This window comes from Oncorhynchus gorbuscha, linkage group LG11, assembly GCF_021184085.1.
Source record: "Oncorhynchus gorbuscha isolate QuinsamMale2020 ecotype Even-year linkage group LG11, OgorEven_v1.0, whole genome shotgun sequence".
Classification (NCBI taxonomy): domain Eukaryota; kingdom Metazoa; phylum Chordata; class Actinopteri; order Salmoniformes; family Salmonidae; genus Oncorhynchus; species Oncorhynchus gorbuscha.
In genome coordinates this window covers 64,131,550-64,139,973 of record NC_060183.1, presented here as the reverse complement: position 1 = coordinate 64,139,973, position 8,424 = coordinate 64,131,550, and positions in this window count along the sequence as shown.

The following is an 8,424-nucleotide window of genomic DNA, read 5'->3' as shown; positions in this document are numbered from 1 at the left end:
ATGTTTCTTACCCATGATGGTATTTATCACAGTTATTGACCTCACAATAAGCCCGTTTTTAGAAACTTACATTGTGGTGCTGAAACTTGAAGCAGCAGTCGTGTCACAATGAATCGGCAATGGACAGCTCCTGGTGCTGAAAGTAGGCACATTAGAGTAGGAATAATTCATTTCAAGAGGGCTTCGCGTTGGAGCCTATTTCTTCTAATTAAAGAAATAATAGGTAGGCCTATCGGTTTGACAGATGAAATTAGGCTATAGCCCGCTATATCCATTGATTTTGTCAGTCAATTCCTCCACCCACCATGTACTCTTTAAAAACAGCCAACCTTCATGTCAGTGAAGAGCTGTTAAGTTAGAACCAAGACTGGAATTGGGGGGGTATGAGAGGGTATAACATAGTAATATATATATAGTTCATATAAACTGATCTGATTATATAGAGTAATCTATAACAACGCTTTTGTCCGCGATACTAGAAACAAGCTGTAAAATAGCAGAGAAAGATGTGGCAATATCATTGTTTCAATTCTTTGACATTCAGAGGCTGAGCTACAACCTGCTGTAGTCAAGGAGACAAAAACATGGACTTTGCTTGGGAAGTAATCTAATTCTGTCACTATCAATTGATTAAGCTATTCACTTTCTGTACAATAGAAGATGTTTAAACCCAGGCAGCTTTTAGGTTAGCACTTGTGTTGTGACCTTCTCTCATTGTGGTTTCCACTCGGGGGGAAAGGTAGGCCTAACTTGAAAATACCAAATTAAGTCTCAGATGTAATTATTTGCATACAGGGCCAGTTTTGTTGCAAACAAGACAAACATGATTTGGCATTGGAGGAATATAAGATGAACACATAGGCCTATCTCTCTGTCCATTATTAGCCTGTCAGATGAACACATAGGCCTATCTCTCTGTCCATGATTATCCTGTCAGATGAACACATAGGCCTATCTCTCTGTCCATTATTGGCCTGTCAGATGAACACATAGGCCTATCTCTCTGTCCATGATTAGCCTGTCAGATGAACACATAGGCCTATCTCTCTGTCCATGATTATCCTGTCAGATGAACACATAGGCCTATCTCTCTGTCCATGATTAGCCTGTCAGATGAACACATAGGCCTATCTCTCTGTCCATGATTAGCCTGTCAGATGAACACATAGGCCTATCTCTCTGTCCATGATTAGCCTGTCAGATGAACACATAGGCCTATCTCTCTGTCCATGATTATCCTGTCAGATGAACACATAGGCCTATCTCTCTGTCCATGATTATCCTGTCAGATGAACACATAGGCCTATCTCTCTGTCCATGATTAGCCTGTCAGATGAACACATAGGCCTATCTCTCTGTCCATGATTAGCCTGTCAGATGAACACATAGGCCTATCTCTCTGTCCATGATTAGCCTGTCAGATGAACACATAGGCCTATCTCTCTGTCCATGATTAGCCTGTCAGATGAACACATAGGCCTATCTCTCTGTCCATGATTAGCCTGTCAGATGAACACATAGGCCTATCTCTCTGTCCATGATTAGCCTGTCAGATGAACACATAGGCCTATCTCTCTGTCCATGATTAGCCTGTCAGATGAACACATAGGCCTATCTCTCTGTCCATGATTAGCCTGTCAGATGAACACATAGGCCTATCTCTCTGTCCATGATTAGCCTGTCAGATGAACACATAGGCCTATCTCTCTGTCCATGATTAGCCTGTCAGATGAACACATAGGCCTATCTCTCTGTCCATGATTAGCCTGTCAGATGAACACATAGGCCTATCTCTCTGTCCATGATTAGCCTGTCAGATGAACACATAGGCATATCTCTCTGTCCATGATTAGCCTGTCAGATGAACACATAGGCCTATCTCTCTGTCCATGATTAGCCTGTCAGATGAACACATAGGCCTATCTCTCTGTCCATGATTATCCTGTCAGATGAACACATAGGCCTATCTCTCTGGCCATGATTATCCTGTCAGATGAACACATAGGCCTATCTCTCTGTCCATGATTAGCCTGTCAGATGAACACATAGGCCTATCTCTCTGTCCATGATTAGCCTGTCAGATGAACACATAGGCCTATCTCTCTGTCCATGATTAGCCTGTCAGATGAACACATAGGCCTATCTCTCTGTCCATGATTATCCTGTCAGATGAACACATAGGCCTATCTCTCTGTCCATGATTAGCCTGTCAGATGAACACATAGGCCTATCTCTCTGTCCATGATTAGCCTGTCAGATGAACACATAGGCCTATCTCTCTGTCCATGATTAGCCTGTCAGATGAACACATAGGCCTATCTCTCTGTCCATGATTAGCCTGTTAGATGAACACATAGGCCTATCTCTCTGTCCATTATTGGCCTGTCAGATGAACACATAGGCCTATCTCTCTGTCCATGATTATCCTGTCAGATGAACACATAGGCCTATCTCTCTGTCCATTATTGGCCTGTCAGATGAACACATAGGCCTATCTCTCTGTCCATGATTGGCCTGTCAGATGAACACATAGGCCTACCTCTGTCCATTGTTAGCCTATAATTTTGGTAATTTATGTGACATTAAAAAAAGACTCTGCTAATATGTAAAATTATGTAGAATTGCATGAACTGTTTATAAAATGTATTTCTTTCTTGGACCTGCAAATACGATGATAGATTCATGCAATGCTTTTACTATAAAGGAGATCTTTCCACCTCTACTCTTGTCCATGGATGTCTGCAAACCCACAACCTTCTGGCCCGCAGCCTTATACGCTATAAACACCTCTTCATGGCAATTTAATACTTACAAGACGAAAACTGAAAACCTAAAACTGCATATCTAAGGCTCTGGTCTGTCCATGAAGTGAGGGTAAAAGGTAGACATGTTCTCTGCTATCCACATTGTTTAATTCTTATTTTGGGTATAGGGGAGGGTCACATTTTATTTCAACCATTCAGGGAGAATTTAGGTCAAATATATTTTGCTGAAGGGAGAGCCATCCATTTTCATTTCAGAAGTCAGATTATCTCCATGTAACCATTATTATAAATAACGTTCCCTCCCTTACATTTAGAATGCTCAGGCAGGACAGAAATATGGTCCAATTCACACACCTACCAATATAACCCATTGTCATCCCTACTGCCTCGGATCTGTCGGACTCACTATACACAAATACTGCATTTATTAATGTCTGTTTTGGAGTGTGCCCATCTGTCTGTATAAAAAAAGGAAAGAAAAAAGAAAACTGTGTTGTCTGGTTTGCTTCATAAAGTGAATTTGATGTATAGCATCTACTTTAACTTTTTACTCAAGTATGACAAATTAGTTATTTTTCTATCACTGTACTTAAGTACATTTAAAACCAGATACTTACATACTTTTACTCAAGTAGTGTTTTACTTGGTGACTTTCACTTTTACTTGAGTAATTTTATATTAAGGTATCTTTAGTTTTACTCAAGTATGACCATAGCATACTTTTTCCACTACTGATTTACGGTTGTAGAGTTTTTTCATCATTGTAACTATCTGTGAACATTTAGACTCTCTACACACATTCAGATTCCTATATGTTATCCTGAAAGCACAATCACCATGTGTCACGTTCTGACCTTTATTTCCTTTGTTTTGTCTTTATTTAGTATGGTCAGGGTGTGAGTTGGGGTGGCAGTCTGTTTGTTTTTCTATGTTTGGTTTCTGTTTCGGCCTAGTATGGTTCTCAATCAGAGGCAGGTGTCGTTAGTTGTCTCTCAGAATCATACTTAGGTAGCCTGGGTTTCACTGTTTGTTTCCTGTGTCAGTGTTTGTGCCACACGGGACTGTTTCGGTTTGTTTATATTCACTTTATTGTTTTTGTATTTCATAGTGTTCAGTCTTTTCTATTAAAACATGGACACTTACCATGCTGCGTATTTATCCGATTCTTGCAACACCTCTTCAGACGAAGAGGTGGAAATCTGCCGTTACAGAAACACCCACCAACAGAGGACCAAGTGGCGTGGTAACGGGCGGCAGAAGCAGCAGCAGCAGCAGCAGCAGCAGCGAACACAAGACTCGTGGACAAGGGAGGAAATTCTAGACGGGAGAGGACCTTGGGCACAGCCAGGGGAATATCGCCGCCCCAAAGCAGAGCTGGAGGCAGCGAAGGCAGAGAGGCGCTGGTATGAGGAGGCAGCACGGCGGCGCGGTTGGAAGCCTCAAAAATGTATTGCCGGAGGCACGGCAAAGCCAGGTAGGAGACCTGCGCCAACTTCCTGTGCTTACCGGAGAGAGAGAGGGACCGGGCAGGCACCGTGTTATGCGGTGGAGTGCACAGATTCCCCAGTGCGTGTGCATAGCCCGGTGCGGTACATTCCATCTCCTCGTATCAGCCGGGCTAGAGTGGGCATCAAGCCAGGTGCCATGAAGCCAGCTTTGTGCATCTGGTCTCCAGTGCGTCTCCTCGGGCCGGCATACATGGCACCAGCCTTACGCATGGTGTCCCCGGTTCGCCAGCACAGCCCAGTGCGGCCTATTCCACATCGCCGCACTGGTCGGGCTACGGGGAGCATTCAACCAGGTAAGGTTGGGCAGGCTCGGTGCTCAAGAGCTCCAGTGCGCCTGCACGGTCCGGTCTATCCAGTGCCACTTCCACGCACCAGCCCTCTGGTGGCAGCCCCCCGCACCAGGCTGTCTCACCGTCTTCTCCCTACAGGTGCTCCCGCCTCTCCAGCGCCACCAGAGCCTCCCTCCTGCCCTGAGCCGCCAGAGTCTCCCGTCTGTCCTGAGCCGCCAGAGTCTCCCGCCAGCCAGCAGCCGCCAGAGCCGTCAGCCAGACAGCCAGGAGCCGCCAGCCAGCCAGGAGTCACCAGAGCCGTCAGCCAGCCAGGAGCCGCCAGTCAGCCAGGCGATGCCAGAATCGCCCTTCACTCCGGAGCTGCCGGAGTCTCCCACCTGTCCGGCGCTGTCTGAGTCTCCCGTCCGTCCGGCGCTGCCGAAATCTCCTGTCCATTTGGGACCCATGGTTAGGGTCCCCAGTCGTAGGTCGGCGGCGAGGGTCGCCGCTCATAAGAGGCCACGGGGGACGGTTGAGGAGGCGTACAAAAACTGTGGTGAAGTGGGGTCCACGTCCCGCGCCAGAGCCGCCACCCTGGACAGACCCCCACCCAGACCCTCCTCTATAGGTTCAGGTTTTGCAGCCGGAGTCCGCACCTTTGGGGGGGGGGGGGTCCTGTCACGTTCTGAACTTTATTTCCTTTGTTTTGTCTTTATTTAGTATGGTCATGGCGTGAGCAGTCTGTTTGTTTTTCTATGTTTGGTTTCTGTTTCGGCCTAGTATGGTTCTCAATCAGAGGCAGGTGTCGTTAGTTGTCTCTGATTGAGAATCATACTTAGGTAGCCTGGGTTTTACTGTTGGTTTGTGGGTGTTTGTTTCCTGTGTCAGTGCCACACGGGACTGTTTCGGTTTGTTTATATTGACTTTATTGTTTTTGTACTTCATAGTACTCAGTCTTTTCTATTTACCACGCTGCGTATTTATCCGATCCTTCCTACACCTCTTCAGACGAAGAGGAGGAAATCTGCCGTTTACACCATGACATTAACGAGTATTGGAGCTATGTGAGTATGTGATCTAGGAGTATTGAGCATCAGTAGCATGACCAGATACTGTAAAATAGTCAACATGATGTGAGCCTCTGTGTATCACTCTTACTTCAGTGGTGAGTTCATATATGCTCTAGTCTACTGTTGTAGTTCAGCACTCAGGGCCCAGAGTTGTTTCTGAACATACCCTAGCTAACACATTAATATGTAGCGGGATACATTTTGACACATGATTGGCTCTAGTTAAGCAGGAAACTGCCTGGGGCTAAGAGCCAATCACGCCTCACTGCCTAGGGGCAGGAGCCAATGAGAAGGGGCTAAGGTGATTATATTGTGGACACACAGCTAAGAGGGTCTGCACACACACACCAAAACACAACACAGCTAATTAGCTAATGATAATTTCACACACGAGGGATTTGTAATTTTTATTAGGATCCCCATTAGCTAACGCCATAACGCTAGCTTATCTTCCTGGGGTCCAACACCAATTAACAATACATTACAAACAATAGGGTTGGGAACATTAAAACCAGTTAAATTTAAAACAAAACACTCCATATCTGAAATTACAGATGCACAAAATCAAGTGGGATGTCAGTTTCTTTGTAGTTTCAACAAAAAACGGAACAGAAGAAGAATCTGCCTCAGGAACCACAATGAAAATATACTTTTTAAATATAAAATCAGATAAGATGTGTATATATATTATTTGTTTTACATAATTTCCACAGTTTTGTACAATCATAAAGTTGATGTGGATTCATGATGAAGCTTTACAGTAGGCCAGCCAGACAGTCGGCCACCCAGACAGATATACAGTAGATCAGCCAGCCAGATAGCAAACCAGGCAGCCAGCCAGTCAGCCACAGACAGATACAGTAAACATTAGACCAGCCAGCCAGACAGCCAACATGCCAGCCAGCCACCCAGACAGAGCCAGTCCAGTCAGCCTGCTCTGTGTGCCTGTGATCTGTCTGCAATGCGTCAGCAGCACCAGGGACTCCCTCTCCAGCCAGACACAGCTGCCAGTCACCGTCTAGCCCCTGGCTCACTGCTGGACACCCAGCACCCACCTGCACTGCATGGTGTCCTTATTCCTCTCTCTCTCTCTGTCTGTCTCTCTGACTTGGTCTCAATCTACCCCCCCCTCTCTCTTTCTGTGTCATTCTCTGTCTCTTGCTCTTTGTCTGTCTCTCAAGCTCTCTCTCTCCCCCTTTCTCTCGCTCGGCCTCAATCTACCCCCCCCCCTCTCTCTCTCTCTCTCTCTCTGATTCTCTCACTCGGTCTCAATCTATCCCCTTCTCTCTCTTTCTTCTCACTTCTCTCTCTCTCTCTCTGACAGAAGTATCAGCGTATTTCAGACTGATCTCTGATTGGTGAATAGCTTCTAGATTTTTCTACTGTTGTCACAGAGAGACTGAGAGGAAGGGCTGTCAGTGCCAACAGGGTTATTCTGACGTTAGAGAGACAGCTGTCATATAAGCTTCAAGTTGAATTGCATGCACATCCCTGACAACCTGAAATGGTCCCTTCACACAGACAGTGTGGTGAAACAGAGCCTCTTCAACCTCAGGAGGCTGTATGAATTTGTCTTGGCCTTTAAGACCTTCACAAACTTCCACAGATACTCAATTGAGAGCCACCAGGTTGTCTACCCTGCACTTTAGAGACTGCTGCCCTATGTATATAGTCACTGAACACTGGTCACTTTAACAATGTTTACATAATGTTTTACACACTTCATATGTATATTGTATTCCTGTCAAGGCTCATTCTATATAACTACTGCTGTACATACCTTTTCTATTCATATACTGTTCATATACTGTCCATACTGCCTATACACACCATTTTATATATATACACACACTATATACAGTACCAGTCAAAATGTTTGGACACGCCTACCCATTCAAGGCTTTTTCTTAATTTTTTACTATTTTCTACATTGCAGAATAATAGTGAAGACATCAAAACTTGGAAATAACACATATGGAATCATGTAGTAACCCCAAAAAGTGTTAAACTAATCCAAATAAGTTTTATATTTGAGATTCTTCAAAGTAGCCACCGTTTGCCTTGATGACAGCTTTGCACACTCTTGGTATTCTCTCAACCAGCTCCATGAGGTAGTCACCTGGAATGCATTTCAATTACCACTTTGCCTTGTTAAAAGTTCATTTGTGAAATGTCTTTCCTTCTTAATGTGTTTGAGCCAATCAGTTGTTGTGACATGGTAGGGGTGGTATACAGAAGACAGCCCTATTTGGTAAAATACCAAGTCCATATTATGGCAAAAACAGCTCAAATAAGCAAAGAGAAATGACAGTCCATCATTACTTTAAGACATGAAGGTTAGTCAATCCGGAAAATGTCAAGAACTTTGTAAGTTTCTTCAAGTGCAGTCGCAAAAACAAAGTCAGTCAAGAACAAATTCTTATTTACAATGACGGCCTACCCAGGCCAAATCCTAACCCGGACGATGCTGGGCCAATTGTACACCGCCCTATCACGGCCGGTTGTGATATAGCCTGGACTCAAACCAGGGTCTGTAATGACGCCTCTAGCACTGAGATGCAGTGCCCTAGACCACTGTGCCACTCAGGAGCTTGGAGCTTGGTACCATCAAGCGCTATGATGAAACTTGCTCTCTTGAGGACCACCACAGGAAAGGAAGATCCAGAGTTACCCCTGCTGCAGAGGATACGTTTGTTAGAGTTACCAGTCTCAGAAATCGGCAAATAACTGCACCTCAGATTGCACCTGGAATAAATGCTTCAAAGAGTTCAAGTAACAGACACATCTCAACATCAACTGTCCAGAGGGGACT